Genomic DNA, 23,783 nt, shown 5'->3' with positions numbered 1-23,783 from the left:
TTTGGTATTATAAACCATAAATACCATGACTAAAGTTTACATTGCACGGATGCCAAAGTATTTTTGGCAAATGTTTCAATAAAACGTTCCTTTCATTTGACAGCGGGAAATGTTTACAGAACAATGAAGTCATCTCAGACGATCATGAGCCCTCCCGGAGGAACGAGACATTCTTATGTGTAAATATCCCCCCCAAACTTCCCCCTATAACTTCTACCAGCCGTTTCCGTAAGCAAAAATAAGAAGGCCACCATGAGTCAGCTCGTGACAATGACAGGCCAAATGTCTCCTGGAGTTTGGAAACCTACAGAGCCCTCAAACTGCCTGAAGCAACAGAACCGTGTTATGGTCCGAAGGGGGATCCTTCAATCAGAGAATTGGTGGGGCTTGGAGATTATGGACCCCCCACTAGTAACATCTTCCGACAGGTCATCCAGAGTGAGTGTAAAAACACCTCCATACAAAGAAACGGCATCATGTGGAGGTACGGGAACCTTCACGGGATCATTTTAATGTCTTATTACCACTAGGAACTGGTGCGGAGCAATAATATGTCATATACGTGAGCCCAGGGGGGGGGGGGATTTTTTTTAATTTTATTTCAGGACTACCTGCCAAATGGGGAAAGTAAAAGGGACAACTATTTTTGGATGTCTTAGGTTCACATTTCCAACCCCAGACATCACTTGGAGGAGACCCGTATTGACATTTTTGCCCCCCCCCCCCCAGGATTTCGTGCAGCATGAATTTTGTCCCTAGGTGGATTCGCACATTAAACCCTTCAGTCCATGTGACATGATTCATGGTTGTCTGCTCTTCAATGCCTCTCTGTTCACACACAAAGTCCAGCTAGGTGGCTAATTTATACAGCATTACCGAGTACTTGACAACGTTTTTTCTTATGTAAATCACCACGGAGGGCCGGCTGTACAACATCAACGTCTCAGCCTCGGGTAGCAAATCCTGCACCTTCATCAAAGAGGCCACAGATACATATTCTGGATTATTTTTGCATGATAGAAAAGTTTAATAATAATATTATAGTTCTTGTAAATAAAAAATATATACAAAAGTAATCTAAAAAAAAAAAAAAAAAAAAAAAAAAAAAGACGCCCGTCTCAAAAAAGTGCCTGTCACTTCTTGGGACGGAATTGGAGCAGTTTTTCACTGACTCCATTGAAAAACAGCTCCAATTACGTCCGTAACGGACGCCACGAAAAACACGTGCACTTGTCAAAACGTCTGAAATTCAGAAGCTGTTTTCGCCTGAAAACAGCTCCGTAATTTCAGACGTATTTGGCATTTCCGTGTGAACATACCCTAAGGGTATGCGCACACACAAAGAAGTTTTTTAAGCCACTCACGATTTTCGCTGCTTTTTTTACGGCCGTTTTTGGAGCGGTGTTTCTATAGAGTATGAAAAACGGCTCCAAAAACGGATGAAGTAGTGACATGCACTTCTTTTTCGCTGCCTTTTTTTATGCGACCGTTTTGAAAAACGGCCGCAAAAAAAAACGTCCCGTCGGAATAGAACACTGTTTTTCCCATTGAAATCAATGGGCAGATGTTTGCAGGCGTTCTGCTTCCGATTTTTCAGACGTTTTTCGGGACGTTTACAGCCAAAAAAACAGCTGAAAACACTCCGTGTGAACATACCCTTATTGCACAAACTCCCAGTAACGGAAAGATTATTGTACGCTTATTCACAATGGGAAATTTAAGTGAATGGGGCCCGAGCTGCAATATCAGACAACAGAGTGGCGCCGATTCTGAAAATAGACCCTTTATCTCAGCCTGGTAGCCTCTTTAAGGGTATGTTTACATCAGTCTTTTTATGTCGCGGTTTTGTGGCAATCTCACCAAAATCGTTCCTTTTTTAAAAAAATCAAAAGCGGGCAATTATTTGCCACAATTCCCGCAAAAACCGCCACGAAACACAACTTACATAAACATACCCTGAGCTTTTTTGCAGGCAGAAAATTCTGCCTCAAAATTCCGTCTGGAATTTTGATCTGCCTGCACGCCGTTTGCAGTGTTTTTCGTCCGCGGCCTTTGAGTGCCACGGGCAAAAACTGCTTTCTCTGCCTCCCATTGATGTCAATGGGAGGTCAGAGACGTAAACGCCCGAAGATAGAAGTGATAGGCGTTTTCTCCCGCGAGGCAGTTTTTCTGCTCGCGGAGAAAAACACAAAAAAAACACCTCCGCCTTCCATTGAAATCAATAGGAGGCCTTTTCAGCTGTTTTTGGCGCGGCTTCCGACGCAGTTTCCACGTTAAAAAAACGCTGTGTAACCACACCCTTAGAACAAAACCTTCACATTCTTTTTACAAATTTTGCATGTTAACAGATTATAGATTTGTTTTTTCCCCACTTTTTTATATATTTTTAGTAGATCTTATACATATTTATACGTTGTATTTATTTTATTTATTTTTGTATACTTTTTATTTATATAAATATTTTTTGTATATATTTTTTATATGAATGCTTTTTTTTTTTAACATCTTATTTCAGACTGAATACTAGTCGGGTGGCGCGAGTCATTAAACTCCACTAAATATGATTTAATACGGGGGGCTTCCTTCGCTCAGTTGGGGGAGGTCATATGATAGCCCCTTATTTACCAGCAGGGAGTCCACAAAAACTGGTTTTAAAGAATAGTAAATGAAGGCAGGGGGAGGTGGGGTGTAGAGATTTCTAAATTCAGGTCAAAAACCTGGGAGGTCATCGCCCTCTGCTCATACAAACAAAAAAAGCTGAGCCCCTCCAGGTCACACATGGGATCAGTTTCACAGACAGTCACATGGCTTCTCCTGACGACCTTTAACCCCCGTCCCTTACTTGGGAAACTATATAATTGCTTAGATTCCCACCATCTCCCAGTGAAAAGGTAACAAAAGGCACAACATTCCAAAATCCCACAGCACCTCCATAGAAGCAACAACCAAAACACCGCTGACCCGTCCATATTACACGATCCTGCACGATCCCGGGTGATTATAGACCTGAAACCGTCTTCTAAGATCCACGTGTGGAGATGAATTTTACAGACTGTAGTACATCCGCACTTCTGCGCCAAACAACTGGACGCCAACTTTAAAACCATACGTAGCCAAAGGCTTTTGACTTCTTTTTAGCCATCTGATAATCCGCAGTGTTTGATAATCCAGCACATACACCCACAAATCCCAGGACTTTGGTGGCCAGCGTGCCTGCAAATTTCCGGATGGCGTTATATGTCTACTGAAGTCAAGGCTAATTTATTTACAGCCCTGAAATACACAAACATGTATACAGACACACAAGCGCGCGCGTACGCGGGCCCCACAAGCGCGCGCACACGCGGGCCCCACAAGCGCGCGCACACGCGGGCCCCACAAGCGCGCGCACACGCGGGCCCCACAAGCGCGCGCACACGCGGGCCCCACAAGCGCGCGCACACGCGGGCCCCACAAGCGCGCGCACACGCGGGCCCCACAAGCGCGCGCACACGCGGGCCCCACAAGCGCGCGCACACGCGGGCCCCACAAGCGCGCGCACACGCGGGCCCCACAAGCGCGCGCACACGCAGGCCCCACAAGCGCGCGCATACGCAGGCCCCACAAGCGCGCGCATACGCAGGCCCCACAAGCGCGCGCATACGCAGGCCCCACAAGCGCGCGCATACGCAGGCCCCACAAGCGCGCGCATACGCAGGCCCCACAAGCGCAGGCACACAAGCACGCGCATACGCAGGCATAAACCTACGTACGCAGATACATAAACATGCATGGACACACGTACGTACGCAGACCCACACGCACGCGCATACTCACATACATACATAGAGAAACACGATAAAGGGAATTGAAAAAAAACAAAAAAAATAGAAGGGCAAGCACGAGCATTTTGTGTACATGAGGATTACGCAGTGACATGTATAATACATACACAATCTACATTGCAGCACAGACTCCGTATAATGGCTAAAAACAATTTGAGTTTATAGATGGCGGAGATGTTAAGCAGCCTCTCACCCCGGACCCGGCAGAGCGATGATGTGTGTAGGATATTAACTATTCATAACTGTATTCAATAAGATTTCCCCCGCAGGCCCAAACACAGAGAAGCCACTTGCTGGAACAGGGCTTAATGTGATTGGTAAGAGGCCTCCTCTCCTCCCAGGCCGGGGAATAACTACGGTTAATATTACAGCGCAAGTATCTCTGCAGCGTCCAACTGATGCTAAACCAGAGCGTTATATGGATTCCACCTTCTCACCGTAGAGGACTATGCCCGCTGCAGGCAATCTATACAGAGGTGACGACGCTTCCAAAATGTCACTGTCACCACTAAGAGGTGAAAACACTCACAGATACAGCAGTGAGGAATACACCGACACTACGGGATACAATACCGAAGATGCAGACAAGAATTTGGGACATATATCCCTTTACATTTTTTTTTTTATTAGGACGGCCGCGGGGTAAGGTAACAAATCAGAGATATGTCGATTGATCGAACGATAATCCCACCTTATAGATCACTACACAGACATGAAAAGGACAGTGCCACCCAGTGGTGAAAATACAATGAACAGTACCACCTAGTGGTCAAAATAACATGAACAATAGTAAGATTCTCTTGCCATTTCCCTGATGCAGATATTGAGCACATCCTAACGCAGACATGGGATTATGGTCCAAAAATACCTACAAAACATTCGTTACAAATATAATTTAAAAAAAATCAGTCGTCAAAGCACCTGACGAAAATTGCATTCTAGATGGCAGAGGGGCATGGTAACATACAGCAGAGATACAGATTGTTCCAATGAGGAGGTCAATCAAACATTAGGTGTCAAATTTTACATATACACACATGCACGGAGAACACTCCACAGACCCGAATAGAACAGTGCCACCTAGTGGTCAAACTATAATGAACAATAGTAAGATTCTCTTGCCATTTCCCTGATGCAGATATTGAGCACATCCTACCAGACATGGGATTATAATCCAAAAATTCCTACAAAACATTGTCAGTTCAGATAATAGTATGAAAAAGAGACCAAATCAGTCAAAACACCTGACGCAAATCGCATTCAAGATGGCGGCGTGGTAAGGTAACATACAGCAGAGATACACCGATTGCTCCAAATGATGAGGTCACTCAAACGTTAGGTCTTGGATTTTACATATACACAAACATACGCAGCTCCCTTTATAGACACAAACAGAACAGTGCCACCTAATGGTCAAAATTCAATGAACATTAGTAAGCTACAAATATTGAATAAGTTGTACCATGAGATTCTCATTCCTTTACGCCACTTACAAAACCCTATTGACACATTTTTTATTGAGAGTTTAAGACAAATCAGCCGATCTAAGTGATGCAAAGCAATTACATTTAATGATTATAACCCTAATAAAAGGTCAGCCCCCCCCTCTCCCGCAGAACCTGCCATGTCAATCAATAATATATTAGCGTACGTTGCAGTGTCCATAAAGGACCTCGCACACTGACAATACAGGACAATGTATTAGGAAATTCACATTTTTATCCTAAAAGGCAAATTAGAAACTCTGACCCAATGAGAGATTATTGTATGTTCACACGGGCTATATTCAGCTGTTTTTTGGGACAAACGCCCCGAAAAATGGCTAAAAATGTGGGGGCTGAACGCTTCCAAACATCTGCCCATTGATCTTAATGGGGAAAAACCGCGTTCCGTTCCCACGGTGCGTTTTCTTACGCGTCCGTTTTTAAAAACGGCCGCATAAAAAAACACCTCGTAAAAAGTGCATGTCACTTCTTGAGCCGTTTTTCATTGACTCAATAGAAAAACAGCTCCAAAAACGGCCGTAAAAAAAGCGTCTGAAAATCAGGGGCTGTTTTTGAAAACTGCTCCGTATTTTGTTAAGCGTGTGAACATAGCCTTAGAAAGAAGTCTATGAAGAAGTTGGTTGCCTTAGAAACACAGTTTTAACAATGGAATGTATCACTTATTTAACCAAATGTATGCCAGACACTTTTTCCGAATAGGTCAGTAGGGGCCAACTAGTAAGTGCAACTGGGGGCATAAAATACTTGGAGGTTTTTAGCGGAGTACCTATGAAGAATACCCCAATACCACATTTCAGGCATGATGGGAGTTGTAGTTTTGCAATAGATAGAGAGGCGCAATGATTGATGTATACCACCATACCGCTCCACCATCTTGAATACAACCCATAGACTCACCCACTGTAATATATATATAATCTCATCAGGCGATCCTAGGAAAGTATATAAAGCGCATCGGTAAGGGTGTTATTTCAGACTATGGTTCTGTGCTAGAAACAAGCGCAGGATTATTAGACTCTGTATTATCAGATGCCGGATTAACAGACTGTTTTTTTTACATAATTTCTTTCCAGAACTGCTCCCGCTCATATGATCGCAGCAGAATGTAACCCTTTCCGGAGATACAACCCGCTGTGCTGCATGGCTGAACGCTTCCATGTTGTCATACATTAGTCCAAAGCAGCTCTAAAAGCAATACACTTCTCGGCATGCCCGCTGTCTGTCACCGCAGACCGCCACTTGTCACTCATGACTGGGCAAACAGATCAGCAGCGAGCCCGTCCCTGGTCACTCAGCCTTGTTGACTCCTACAGACGGCTCTCAGCACCAGTCCCCCGGATTTTATCTTTCAGCACCGCAGGGAACAAAACGGCTTTAGTCAAAATCTACCCAAACAAGTCCATCCAGGTCATAGGGGAGGGGAGGGGGGGGACGCAGCGGGAATCATCACCCCCGCCAATCCAAAACTGGGCAAATCCAACCATTAGACAGTGAAAGGCACTTGATCGTGCAGATTTAAGGGATATTCTGTGAAATTCAATAGACTCAATGGTATATGGATCGATCGCAAAACTACAACTCCTAGCATGCCCTTATAACAGAAGTACAATTTTGAGTACGCCCTGATAGCAGCAAGCTGTTAGGACATGCTAGGAGTCGTCGTTTTGCAACAGCTGAAGAATCACAGGTTGGCGGATGCTAATTAAACAAATTGGCGTATCTCTGACATATGCCACCCGATCCCTCCGTCATGTTAAATACATCCCAAAAACTCCTAACCTAAAGGGGTTCTCTATTCACCCACTATTATAATATAGAAGGCAAAATTCCTTTAATCCGGCATCAATGAGACCTGAGAAGTGCCAGACTATCAGTCAGTGCACACTGGGAGTTGTAGTTTTGCAAGAGCTGGTTCTATAGTAATAAAAGAGCGCTATACCTAGACAAATATAGCTCTATGCAGATTGCACTGACATAAACCACCACGCCGCTGTCATTCTGGAAGAAGCCACTGACCTACCAGGAAGATGGGTCCTGTAAAATAAAGGGGTCAACACAACCGGAAAAGCATCAGGCAGAGTTCTCCAAAAAGAAGGAAAAAAAAAAGTCACTACGCTACCCACTGGAGGAGCTGAAGTCCGAATAAACCTCCCCCCCAGTGCCCAGATGGCAGTACCACTGAGCAGGGCATGGAGCAAAGTAGTGACCCTCAAGTGGCTTTGGTCCCCCCATAACCAATGCATGCAAGGTGCTAATGGCCCATCAGCAGTGAGTGTGGTATAACAACCAACGAGCAGGGTATAGGTCTAATGACCAGGGGGCGATGTGTGGTTCACGGTTTGTACCCACCACCATGGTCGCCATGATTTCCCACCTGCATTAGAAATATAGGACGTGTAACAAATTTTTTTGCTGCGTTCCACACAATCGCCACTGGGTCTAGAAGAGGCATGCCAAATATTCTGAACACAGACAGTGGGCATGCCCACGACAAAGACAGACAGTGGGCATGCCCACGACAAAGACAGACAGTGGGCATGCCCACGACAAAGACAGACAGTGGGCATGCCCACGACAAAGACAGACAGTGGGCATGCCCACGACAAACATTTAAATTCGCCCAAATGGTGCCACAATCATGAACAAATAATGTGCATGCCCCTTTAAAAATTTAACATGATAGATTTCTTTAAATAATTTGGTATACCAGGCGGGAGCACCAGTCTCCCTGTAAGGGCACACCACCCCCACTACAAAACATGTCAGGTTAAAGGGCACCGGGGTCGGAAGGCCTCAGCAGCTGCAACAGATTAAAGCAGGAGGTTTTGGAACCATTTGCTGAGGACATGTGGAAATATCAGCAGGGGGGGGGGTTAGTGAGGTGGGGGGGGGGGGTTAGTGAGGTGGGGGGGGGGGTTAGTGAGGTGGGGGGGGGGGTTAGTGAGGTGGGGGGGGGGGGTTAGTGAGGTGGGGGGGGGGGTTAGTGAGGTGGGGGGGGGGGGGTTAGTGAGGTGGGGGGGGGTTAGTGAGGGGGGGGGGGTTAGTGAGGTGGGGGGGGGGGTTAGTGAGGTGGGGGGGGGGGGTTAGTGAGGTGGGGGGGGGGTTAGTGAGGTGGGGGGGGGGGGTTAGTGAGGTGGGGGGGGGGGCAGGTCTGCAACTTTCTTTAGGAACTCAGCTTTAGATGGCGTGCTCTTCCTTTCCCGGCCTTAGTTGTGCTGATCTCTGCACTGCACATGAAGAGGCAACATATACTGTAGCGCAGGAGAGAACGGGAAGACATCTAGGGGAGGAGGTGTGGCTCCTGTTATGTTACCCGTCTAGTCACCGGTATAGTATATATATCACATACACACATATATAGGAGTCGTATAGGCAAGAGTCCATGGACTATTATAGGATCCATTATAAGAGTCCAAATTACAACCCCATAGAGTCTGGGAGAAAGTAGCTCCGATAACTTTACTTCTCTTCCGAAATTCATGACTATATAAGACAAGGAGGAACGTTCTGCCAAACAATGGCAAATACATTTCATAATTCTTGGCAATGAGGACTGTGTTGTGGTGGAGTTACCAGCGACATTCTGCAGGGTCGTAAAACGGAGAGAAGACATGACGGCCACAACCAGGGATGCCAATAATAGTTCAGCATGAATAAATATATATATGTCATACACACACAGCGGCCATATACATATATACCGTCCATACAAACATATACATAGAGTCCATATACATACCAATATCTATATACATTCTATACAATATATACACATTGACCATACAAAAATATTCACACCTATTTTCCACAGTACATACATAATCGTACACATCCATATACACTACACCATCTATGTAGATACTGACTACTTTTCCATACAGTATATAAATACTCATCATATATATACGTCCACCATCCATGTACACACACATTATACAGTGAATGTATATACTGACACCCTACAAAAATATTTATAACCATATATTCTATAGATACACACATCATACATCCATATGTACACCATCCATATGTAGATATACATACAATTGATGGTATGCGTGTAGTCACACACTACAAAAATTTTCACACCCATAGATTCTACATTTCCATACAGTATATACCACAAAAATATGTACACCATACAATACACATATACAGACAGCTCATATGATGTATGTGTATACTGGCACTCTATAAAAATATTCACACCCATGTTTTCTAGATACACACACATCATACACTATGTATACACACATACCATCCACTGTATGTATACACTGACAATACAAAAATATTCACACCCATATATTCTATAGACACACACACACACACACACACAATCCACTGTATGTATATACAGACACTACAAAAATACTCACACCCTTTCATACAGTATATAGATACACATCATAAACTTCTCCCCATAGACGGTCTATTGCTTCCAAACCTAATTCCGTTCTTCCCAGTTTCAGGGACGGAGACGATTTCCTCACAGAGAGCGCGGAGCCCTCACTCATCACCGCAGTCCCACAGATCAACCATCTCTGTAATTATATATGAAATCCGGACAACGCCAACTCACCAACGTCTACTGATACCTCCAGAGGAATCCTGTGCCAGTCCTGGACATGGCAGAGCGGACAGAGAGGGATTAACGCCACCTTGTGCCAACAAATCCCACCGATTCCGAAAAGAACATTCCTTCCCTGCGCTGCCGGCGAGAAATCCTCATGTACTGGTACGGGCGAGATCTCCGGTATGAGCGGAGGACACAGGTATGATTGGCTAGCACACCTCCGCCACGGCTACGCGGTATTTCTAGAAAGCACACAGGGCACTCAGGAGGAGCGCTGCCATCTATCTACTTACAGGTGCAAGGATACCCGGCAATAACCTGGCATACAGCTGGCAGCGAGCGTCCACCCAGCAGATGATAAATATTCAGGGTGATGCACAGGGAGAGAATCCTTCTCCACCACCGTCTCAGGTGAAGCAGCTTCGCCTTCCGCGCAATATTTTTTTTTCGCAGTCTCCGATCTAAATACGATCTCGGGGCTGCGCTATACGATCCTAATGGTCTTCTGCATTCACTGCTGTACCTGCTCCAGCCATCCAATACAAAGCATCCCCCTCTCTCGGGTGAGATCCACGCTCCTGATCTCCGCAGGGGGGGGGGGGAAATAAAAAAATTCCACCCAATTTTAACCTCAGACACTTAACCCTTTCACTGCCGCACTGCAATGCACCGCATGTCCCTCTGGCTGGTAACCAAGGTGTTAACAATACCCCAAAGGGAGGTGGCGGAGGAGATGGGGTGGGGGACTAATCTATTAATTTTATTAGCTGATATTTACATAGCGCCAACCTATACCGCAGCGCACACAACGTATTCTGTCATTAGTAAAATCTCCAAGTCATGGCATAATGACACATGTGATTAATTGCTTTCCTGCTGCATAGGAGGATAGGGGGGGTAGTGTTTCCAAACTAAGTGGACGCTCTGCATTAACTCCGAACATCCCAAATTGTGATCTGGTAATGGAAAGCGGGGTGGCATAGGTGCCAATGGGTCTGTCATGATGGTCCGGCATTGGCATAGCAACTTCAGATTGCGGGTAAGGGCTTTGATTATGGTTATAAGGGATGTATACATTATCTGTGAATTATACCAGCCAAATATCCACCATAGATATGGGATGCCCGACACGTTCTGAGGATTGCAGCCACTTTATTAAACTGGCATCTCATCCTGGCGCCCCTCTCCCTGCAGTCTCACTGGCTCTGGAGGAAAACATCAGCAATACAACCACATCCCTGACACCAGCCAGACGCACAAATGCAACTCAAGTGAGCGCAGTGCAGCCTCTCCCTGCCCACTAACTGCAGCATGGCATGGACCAAGGGGGGCACCGCATGTGTAAGGGCAAGCAGAGTGTGTATAAAGCCATATGCCCCTACAGTAGTATACAATATATACACAGCTATCTGCACAGCAGCATGGCATAGTCTCCCCCTGCCATACAGTGCCCAGTAATCAGTATCCTAGGCACAAACCCTGTAGATCATGCAGTGCTGGGTGCCCCCAGTGATTACTGGCCAGGGGTCCCCCATGCCCAGTGCAGGCTGCCAGCTCCAGTGCCAGGCATATTACAGCCCCTGCTGCCAGCTCCAGTACCCATAGATCCAGTGCAGGGAGGACCAGGCAGCCCGATCCCTGCTCCGAGCCCCCGGCTCCTGCATTTCACAGCCCCCGATCATGCTCGGCAGCACGTTGCAGATCTCCAGCTCTTTCTCTCCAGCGATCCCCCCTCCCTCCTCCAATGACCGGGGAAGATCAGGAAAAGTTCCCCCCGGTAGAGCACACGGTGAATGCGGGTTACTTACTGCGAGAGCGGGCGCCCGCTGCCATGTCCGGAGTCCCGGCGCCGTGATACAATGTAGCAGCTCTGCATGAATGGGATGGGAAGGAATGCAGCGCAGCTTCCACTGGAACTCCAGCCTCGATCTCACTTCCCAGGGCGCTGCCGTACCGCCGCTCGCCGCCAGAGGGCGCGCAAGACAGGCTGGGAGGGACACACATGGGGGTGGAGCTCATTCACACTTACTATTAACCCTGTAGTGGCTACAACAAGTTCTGATACACAAATATGTGACGATAATGATAGTGTCAAATATAGAGAATAATGTAATAATAATAGCAGGTCTAGTATTATAGATAGTGTACAAGTATGTCATTATATCTATAGCTGGATCCTCAACACATGGATTCCTACATAGATGGAACATAGAACGAAATTATTAGTATTTTTATTATTATATTTTATATTTATATTCTCATTTTAATTGTATTATACATAATAATATTATTATTAATACTACTACTATAAATAGTAATAATAACGTTTTATTACATTCCTTACATTTTTTTTAAAAAACAATAAAGGTTGACCCTGCTGAGTAATATGAGGTGCAAAGGAAAAGACAACTGTCATAAAACCATTTATGTTCTGTCATTGTTCAAGGCTATTGACCCAAATAAGAAAAATAAGACCAGGTTAATACTGCCCCCTATGTACAAAAATATAACTACTATAATACTGCCCCCTATATACAAGAATATAACTACTATCATACTGCCCCTATATACAAGAATATAACTACTATAATACTGCCTCCTATATACAAGAATATAACTACTATAATACTGCCCCCTATATACAAGAATATAACTACTATAATACTGCCCCTATATACAAGAATATAACTACTATAATACTGCCCCCTATATAGAAGAATATAACTACTATAATACTGCCCCCTATATACAAGAATATAACTACTATAATACTGCCTCCTATATACAAGAATATAACTACTATAATACTACCCCTATATACAAGAATATAACTACTATAATACTGCCCCCTATATACAAGAATATAACTACTATAATACTGCCCCTATATACAAGAATATAACTACTATAATACTGCCCATATATACAAGAATATAACTACTATAATACTGCCCCCTATATACAAGAATATAACTACTATAATACTGCCCCTATATACAAGAATATAACTACTATAAAACTGCCCCCTATATACAAGAATATATCTACTATAATACTGCCCCTATATACAAGAATATATCTACTATAATACTGCCCCTATGTGCAAGAATATAACTACTATAATACTGCTCCTATATACAAGAATATAACTACTATAATACTGCCCCCTATATACAACAATATAGCTACTATAATACTGCCCCCTAAATACAAGAATATAACTACTATAATACTGCTCCCTATATACAAGAATATAACTACTATAATACTGCCCCTATATACAAGAATATAACTACTATAATACTGCCCCCTATATACAAGAATATAACTACTATAATACTGCACTCTATATACAAGAATATAACTACTATAATACTGCTCCTATATACAAGAATATAACTACTATAATACTGCTCCTATATACAAGAATATAACTACTATAATACTGCTCCTATATACAAGAATATAACTACTATAATACTGCCCCCTATGTACAAGACTATAACTATTATAATACTGCCCCCTATATACAAGAATATAACTACTATAATACTGCTCCTATATACAAGAATATAACTACTATAATACTGCCCCCTATGTACAAGACTATAACTACTATAATACTGCCCCCTATATACAAGAATATAACTACTATAATACTGCTCCTATATACTAGAATATAACTACTATAATACTGCCCCCTATATACAAGAATATAACTACTATAATACTGCAGTCTATATACAAGAATATAACTACTATAATACTGCAGTCTATATACAAGAATATAACTACTATAATACTGCTCCTATATACAAGAATATAACTACTATAATACTGCCCCCTATATACAAGAATATAACTACTATAATACTGCCCACTATATACAAGAATATAACTACTATAATACTGCACTCTATATACAAGAATATAACTACTATAATACTGCTCCTATGTACAAGAATATAACTACTATAATACTGCCCCCTATATACAAGAATATAACTGTTATATTACTGCTCTTATATACAAGAATATAACTACTATAATAATGCCCCTTATGTACAAGAATATAACTACTATAATACTGCCCCCTATGTACAACAATATAGCTACTATAATACTGCCCCCTATATACAAGAATATAACTACTATAATACTGCTCCTATATGCAAGAATATAACTACTATAATACTGCACCTATATACAAGAATATAACTACTATTATACTGCTCCTATATACAAGAATATAACTACTATAATACTGCCCCCTATATACAACTATATAACTACTATAATACTGCCCCCTATATACAAGAATATAACTACTATAATACTGCCCCTATATACAAGAATATAACTACTATAATACTGCCCCTATATACAAGAATATAACTACTATAATACTGCTCCCTATATACAAGAATATAACTACTATAATACTGCCCCCTATATACAAGAATATAACTACTATAATATTGCCCCTATGTACAGGAATATAACTACTATAATACAGCCCCTATATACAAGAATACAACTACTATAATACTGCCCCCTATATACAAGAATATAACTACTATAATACTGCCCCCTATATACAATATAACTACTATAATACTGCCCCTATATACAAGAATATAACTACTATAATACTGCCCCTATATACAAGAATATAACTACTATAATATTGCCCCTATATACAAGAATATAACTACTATAATATTGCCCCTATATACAAGAATATAACTACTATAATATTGCTCCTATATACAAGAATATAACTACTATAATACAGCTCCTTTATATACAAGAATATAACTACTATAATACTGCTCCTATATACAAGGATATAACTACTATAATACTGCCCCCTATATACAAGAATATAACTACTATAATACTGCCCATATATACCAGAATATAACTACTATAATACTGCCCCCTATATACAAGACTATAACTACTATAATACTGCCTCCTATATACAAGAATATAACTACTATAATACTGCTCATATATATAAGAATATAACTACTATAATACTGCCCCTATATACAAGAATATAACTACTATAATACTGCCCCCTATATACAAGACTATAACTACTATAATACTGTCCCCTATATACAAGAATATAACTACTAGAATACTGCCCCCTATATACAAGAATATAACTACTATAATACTGGCCCTATGTACAAGAATATAACTACTATAATAATGCCCCCTATATACAAGACTATAACTACTATAATACTGCCTCCTATATACAAGAATATAACTACTATAATACTGCCCATATATATATAAGAATATAACTACTATAATACTGCCCCTATATACAAGAATATAACTACTATAATACTGCCCCCTATATACAAGACTATAACTACTATAATACTGCTCCTATATACAAGAATATAACTACTATAATACTGCCCCTATATACAAGAATATAACACTGCCCCTATATACAAGAATATAACTACTATAATACTGCCCCCTATATACAAGAATACAACTACTATAATACTGCCCCCTATATACAAGAATATAACTACTATAATACTGCCCCCTATATACAATATAACTACTATAATACTGCCCCTATATACAAGAATATAACTACTATAATACTGCCCCTATATACAAGAATATAACTACTATAATATTGCCCCTATATACAAGAATATAACTACTATAATATTGCCCCTATATACAAGAATATAACTACTATAATATTGCTCCTATATACAAGAATATAACTACTATAATACAGCTCCTTTATATACAAGAATATAACTACTATAATACTGCTCCTATATACAAGGATATAACTACTATAATACTGCCCCCTATATACAAGAATATAACTACTATAATACTGCCCATATATACCAGAATATAACTACTATAATACTGCCCCCTATATACAAGACTATAACTACTATAATACTGCCTCCTGTATACAAGAATATAACTACTATAATACTGCTCATATATATAAGAATATAACTACTATAATACTGCCCCTATATACAAGAATATAACTACTTTAATACTGCCCCCTATATACAAGACTATAACTACTATAATACTGCCCCCTATATACAAGAATATAACTACTAGAATACTGACCCTATATACAAGAATATAACTACTATAATACTGCCACCTATATACAAGAATATAACTACTATAATACTGGCCCTATGTACAAGAATATAACTACTATAATAAAGCCCCCTATATACAAGACTATAACTACTATAATACTGCCTCCTATATACAAGAATATAACTACTATAATACTGCCCATATATATAAGAATATAACTACTATAATACTGCCCCTATATACAAGAATATAACTACTATAATACAGCCCCCTATATACAAGACTATAACTACTATAATACTGCTCCTATATACAAGAATATAACTACTATAATACTGCCCCTATATACAAGAATCTAACACTGCCCCTATATACAAGAATATAACTACTATAATACTGCCCCTATATACAAGAATATAACACTGCCCCTATATACAAGAATATAACTACTATAATACTGCCCCCTATATAGAAGAATATAACTACTATAATACTGCCCCCTATATACAAGAATATAACTACTATAATACTGCCTCCTATATACAAGAATATAACTACTATAATACTACCCCTATATACAAGAATATAACTACTATAATACTGCCCCCTATATACAAGAATATAACTACTATAATACTGCCCCTATATACAAGAATATAACTACTATAATACTGCCCCTATATACAAGAATATAACTACTATAATACTGCCCCCAATATACAAGAATATAACTACTATAATACTGCCCCTATATACAAGAATATAACTACTATAAAACTGCCCCCTATATACAAGAATATATCTACTATAATACTGCCCCTATGTGCAAGAATATAACTACTATAATACTGCTCCTATATACAAGAATATAACTACTATAATACTGCCCCCTATATACAACAATATAGCTACTATAATACTGCCCCCTAAATACAAGAATATAACTACTATAATACTGCTCCCTATATACAAGAATATAACTACTATAATACTGCCCCTATATACAAGAATATAACTACTATAATACTGCCCCCTATATACAAGAATATAACTACTATAATACTGCACTCTATATACAAGAATATAACTACTATAATACTGCTCCTATATACAAGAATATAACTACTATAATACTGCTCCTATATACAAGAATATAACTACTATAATACTGCTCCTATATACAAGAATATAACTACTATAATACTGCCCCCTATGTACAAGACTATAACTATTATAATACTGCCCCCTATATACAAGAATATAACTACTATAATACTGCTCCTATATACAAGAATATAACTACTATAATACTGCCCCCTATGTACAAGACTATAACTACTATAATACTGCCCCCTATATACAAGAATATAACTACTATAATACTGCTCCTATATACTAGAATATAACTACTATAAAACTACTATAATACTGCCCCCTATGTACAAGAATATAACTACTATAATACTGCCCCCTATATACAAGAATATAACTACTATAATACTGCACTCTATATACAAGAATATAACTACTATAATACTGCCCCCTATATACAAGAATATAACTACTATAATACTGCCCCCTATATACAAGAATATAACTACTATAATACTGCACTCTATATACAAGAATATAACTACTATAATACTGCTCCTATATACAAGAATATAACTACTATAATACTGCCCCCTATATACAAGAATATAACTACTATAATACTGCTCCTATATACAAGAATATAACTACTATAATACTGCTCCTATATACAAGAATATAACTACTATAATACTGCTCCTATATACAAGAATATAACTACTATAATACTGCCCCCTATGTACAAGACTATAACTATTATAATACTGCCCCCTATATACAAGAATATAACTACTATAATACTGCTCCTATATACAAGAATATAACTACTATAATACTGCTCCCTATGTACAAGACTATAACTACTATAATACTGCCCCCTATATACAAGAATATAACTACTATAATACTGCTCCTATATACTAGAATATAACTACTATAAAACTACTATAATACTGCCCCCTATGTACAAGAATATAACTACTATAATACTGCCCCCTATATACAAGAATATAACTACTATAATACTGCACTCTATATACAAGAATATAACTACTATAATACTGCCCCCTATATACAAGAATATAACTACTATAATACTGCCCCCTATATACAAGAATATAACTACTATAATACTGCAGTCTATATACAAGAATATAACTACTATAATACTGCTCCTATATACAAGAATATAACTACTATAATACTGCCCCCTATATACAAGAATATAACTACTATAATACTGCCCACTATATACAAGAATATAACTACTATAATACTGCACTCTATATACAAGAATATAACTACTATAATACTGCTCCTATATACTAGAATATAACTACTATAATACTGCCCCCTATGTACAAGAATATAACTACTATAATACTGCCCCCTATATACAAGAATATAACTGTTATATTACTGCTCTTATATACAAGAATATAACTACTATAATACTGCCCCTTATGCACAAGAATATAACTACTATAATACTGCCCCCTATGTACAACAATATAGCTACTATAATACTGCCCCCTATATACAAGAATATAACTACTATAAGGGCGGGTTCACACGTGGCGGAATTTCACTGAAATTCCGCTGCGGACACTCCGCAGCGTTAATCCGCAGCGGTGCCGTTTGTCCATTGACTTACACTTTAATTTAGCAGTGTTCGTTTAGACTAGGCTGAAAATTCCGCTGCGGAGCATAGGCTGCGGAGCGGAATTTGGTGTCCGCAGCATGCTCTGTCTGTTGCGGAGCAGTGGCGGACTGGTTGCGGACTCATGGCGGAATTTCTCCATTGACTTCAATGGAGAGTCAAAATTCCGCAATGAAGTCCGCAGATCTTATGTGTGCTGCGGAGCGTATTGTTTTTACTACCATGACATTTCTTCATTCTGGCTGGACCTATGTATTTCTAGGTCTACAGCCAGACTGAGGAAGTCAATGGGGCTCCCGTAATGACGGGAGTGTTGCTAGGAGACGTCTGTAAATAGTCACTGTCCAGGGTGCTGAAAGAGTTACGCGATCGGCAGTAACTGTTTCTGCACCCGGGACAGTGACTACCGATCTCAATATACATGTATCTGTAAAAAAACATATAAGTTCATACTTACCGAGAACTCCCTGCGTCTGTCTCCAGTCCGGCCTCCCAGGATGACGTTTCATTCTAAGTGACGGCTGCAGCCAATCACAGGCCAAGCACAGGCTGCAGCGGTCACATGGACTGGAGCGTCATCCAGGGAGGTCGGGCTGGATGCCGAAAGAGGGACGCGTCACCAAGACAACGGGCGGTAAGTATGAATTTCTTTGACTTTCACTAGGGAAAGTGCTGTCCCTTCTCTCTATCCTGCACTGAATAGGGAGAAGGGAAGCACTTTTCCTGCAGTCCGCAGCGGCCAGTCCGCATCAATTTTCTGCACATTTTGTGCAGATCCGCAGCAGAATCTGCAACGCAGATTCTGTGCGGCATTGATGCGGACAGTTGCGGAGGAAATCCGCCACGTGTGGTCATGCCCTAATACTGCTCCTATATGCAAGAATATAACTACTATAATACTGCACCTATATACAAGAATATAACTACTATTATACTGCTCCTATATACAAGAATATAACTACTATAATACTGCCCCCTATATACAACTATATAACTACTATAATACTGCCCCCTATATACAAGAATATAACTACTATAATACTGCCCCTATATACAAGAATATAACTACTATAATACTGCCCCTATATACAAGAATATAACTACTATAATACTGCTCCCTATATACAAGCATATAACTACTATAATACTGCCCCCTATATACAAGAATATAACTACTATAATATTGCCCCTATGTACAAGAATATAACTACTATAATACAGCCCCTATATACAAGAATACAACTACTATAATACTGCCCCCTATATACAAGAATATAACTACTATAATACTGCCCCCTATATACAATATAACTACTATAATACTGCCCCTATATACAAGAATATAACTACTATAATACTGCCCCTATATACAAGAATATAACTACTATAATATTGCCCCTATATACAAGAATATAACTACTATAATATTGCCCCTATATACAAGAATATAACTACTATAATATTGCTCCTATATACAAGAATATAACTACTATAATACAGCTCCTTTATATACAAGAATATAACTACTATAATACTGCTCCTATATACAAGGATATAACTACTATAATACTGCCCCCTATATACAAGAATATAACTACTATAATACTGCCCATATATACCAGAATATAACTACTATAATACTGCCCCCTATATACAAGACTATAACTACTATAATACTGCCTCCTATATACAAGAATATAACTACTATAATACTGCTCATATATATAAGAATATAACTACTATAATACTGCCCCTATATACAAGAATATAACTACTATAATACTGCCCCCTATATACAAGACTATAACTACTATAATACTGTCCCCTATATACAAGAATATAACTACTAGAATACTGCCCCCTATATACAAGAATATAACTACTATAATACTGGCCCTATGTACAAGAATATAACTACTATAATAATGCCCCCTATATACAAGACTATAACTACTATAATACTGCCTCCTATATACAAGAATATAACTACTATAATACTGCCCATATATATATAAGAATATAACTACTATAATACTGCCCCTATATACAAGAATATAACTACTATAATACTGCCCCCTATATACAAGACTATAACTACTATAATACTGCTCCTATATACAAGAATATAACTACTATAATACTGCCCCTATATACAAGAATATAACACTGCCCCTATATACAAGAATATAACTACTATAATACTGCCCCCTATATACAAGAATACAACTACTATAATACTGCCCCCTATATACAAGAATATAACTACTATAATACTGCCCCCTATATACAATATAACTACTATAATACTGCCCCTATATACAAGAATATAACTACTATAATACTGCCCTATATACAAGAATATAACTACTATAATATTGCCCCTATATACAAGAATATAACTACTATAATATTGCCCCTATATACAAGAATATAACTACTATAATATTGCTCCTATATACAAGAATATAACTACTATAATACAGCTCCTTTATATACAAGAATATAACTACTATAATACTGCTCCTATATACAAGGATATAACTACTATAATACTGCCCCCTATATACAAGAATATAACTACTATAATACTGCCCATATATACCAGAATATAACTACTATAATACTGCCCCCTATATGCAAGACTATAACTACTATAATACTGCCTCCTATATACAAGAATATAACTACTATAATACTGCTCATATATATAAGAATATAACTACCGTACTATAATACTGCCCCTATATACAAGAATATAACTACTTTAATACTGCCCCCTATATACAAGACTATAACTACTATAATACTGCCCCCTATATACAAGAATATAACTACTAGAATACTGACCCTATATACAAGAATATAACTACTATAATACTGCCACCTATATACAAGAATATAACTACTATAATACTGGCCCTATGTACAAGAATATAACTACTATAATAAAGCCCCCTATATACAAGACTATAACTACTATAATACTGCCTCCTATATACAAGAATATAACTACTATAATACTGCCCATATATATATAAGAATATAACTACTATAATACTGCCCCTATATACAAGAATATAACTACTATAATACAGCCCCCTATATACAAGACTATAACTACTATAATACTGCTCCTATATACAAGAATATAACTACTATAATACTGCCCCTATATACAAGAATATAACACTGCCCCTATATACAAGAATATAACTACTATAATACTGCCCCTATATACAAGAATATAACACTGTCCCTATATACAAGAATATAACTACTATAATACTGCCCCCTATATACAAGACTATAACTACTATAATACTGCCCCCTATATACAAGAATATAACTACTATAATACTGCCCCCTATATACAAGAATATAACACTGCCCCTATATATAAGAATATAACTACTATAATACTGCCCCTATATACAAGAATATAACACTGCCCCTATATACAAGAATATAACTACTATAATACTGCCCCCTATATACAAGACTATAACTACTATAATACTGCCCCCTATATACAAGAATATGACTACTATAATACTGCTCCTATATACAAGAATATAACTACTATAATACTGCCCCCTATATACAAGAATATAACTACTATAATACTGCCCCCTATATACAAGAATATAACTACTATAATACTGCCCCCTATATACAAGAATATAACTACTATAATACTGCCCCCTATATACAAGAATATAACTACTATAATACTGCCCCTATATACAAGAATATAACTACTATAATACTGCCTCCTATATACAAGAATATAACTACTATAATACTGCCCCTATATACAAGAATATAACTACTATAATACTGCCCTCTAAAAACAAAAAGGGGCACGTTCAACTCCTTGTACAGACCGGTGAGCCATCCATATCAAATTCTGATACCAATGTCATTTTGTCAGCAGATGATAATTAGCTTTCAGAAGTCCCCAGGTTATTGGTGAACAGACCGCTCTTTTGTACATTCCTACATGCAGTCACACAGTCCTATTCTGCCTCCGTAGACATTGGGTAACAAATGTAACTACACAACAGCATCAAGATGTCCCACAATGCAACTACAAAACATTAAAGATCTTCATGCCACAGTAAAACTTTACAACTACATCAAATAATCCCAAAATACAACACATAACCTACAGAATCCCATTAAAAAAAAAACCCTAGAGCAAGTCGCAATGGGACAATATAGCCTAAAACGCCACATTTGAACCTCGCAATGGATCCATGTAGTCCTAGTTTGCCACCAAATGATCGCCATCATACAATCTTAGTATGTTCCTGGATGGCCATATACGCCAACACATGGCGTAACACAACCATATGCACCAAGCCCAAGAATGTTGACCATGTTTATGTACTAACAAGTGTTGGTTTGCGAAAATACCATATACTTACCAATCACTTTGGGTCTCCTCTGGTTACGGGGCATGGAGAAGTGGTCAGTAATGTTGGGTAAGCAATGTCGGGTTCTTCAGAGAGAAGGCAGACGCCACATTGTACGGAGACAACCGAGTTATATGAACACAACTAACGAAGAAACCTAATTTTATTGTGTTAAAACATTCCTCCCGCTTCATTGCAGAAACACCCCTGCAAATTGGGTGCCGCTCGCTCATGCTGCTTGTGAATGGCAATCCATAATTTGCATATTAAAGGTATTCACATAATTATATTCATAGTTTAATTTGCATATTAAAATTGTGCTGGATAAGTCAAAATTACAGAAAAGATCTTTGTTCTTTTGCTAAAATCACACATTTTACATTGTACGAAGAACAATTATTGTTTGCTTGAGGCCCAAACGGAAATCTTAATTTGAAGCTTCCTTACTGAGAAACATTGTCTACCCCTACGTCAAGGATCTGACACCCCAGGATCTGATTAATGATCTAGTGGAAAATATGGGGTTATCAGAAGTCATAACGAAATTCTGACTATTCACAGACATGTGACCGAAGATCAAATTCCTATATACAA

The 23,783-nt window shown here is 39.0% G+C and overlaps 1 protein-coding gene across 3 annotated transcripts in view; it reads right to left on the bottom strand.

Moving 5' to 3' along the window:
- PLXNA1 (plexin A1) overlaps nucleotides 1-11,848 on the bottom strand; it is a 288,333-nt gene extending 276,485 nt beyond the window's left edge. For 2 of the 3 annotated variants that reach the window (XM_075831799.1, XM_075831801.1), the window contains exon 1: nucleotides 11,714-11,848. The gene's annotated coding sequence lies outside the window, so the exon portion shown is untranslated. Of the gene's footprint in view, nucleotides 1-9,911; nucleotides 10,501-11,713 lie in introns of those variants that run through there. The other variant, XM_075831800.1, reaches the window with a different exon arrangement.
- Nucleotides 11,849-23,783: the final 11,935 nt, after the last annotated feature.

The sequence above is a fragment of the Rhinoderma darwinii genome, chromosome 7, assembly GCF_050947455.1.
Source record: "Rhinoderma darwinii isolate aRhiDar2 chromosome 7, aRhiDar2.hap1, whole genome shotgun sequence".
NCBI lineage: Eukaryota > Metazoa > Chordata > Amphibia > Anura > Rhinodermatidae > Rhinoderma > Rhinoderma darwinii.
This window is presented reverse-complemented; position numbering and strand designations above follow the sequence as displayed.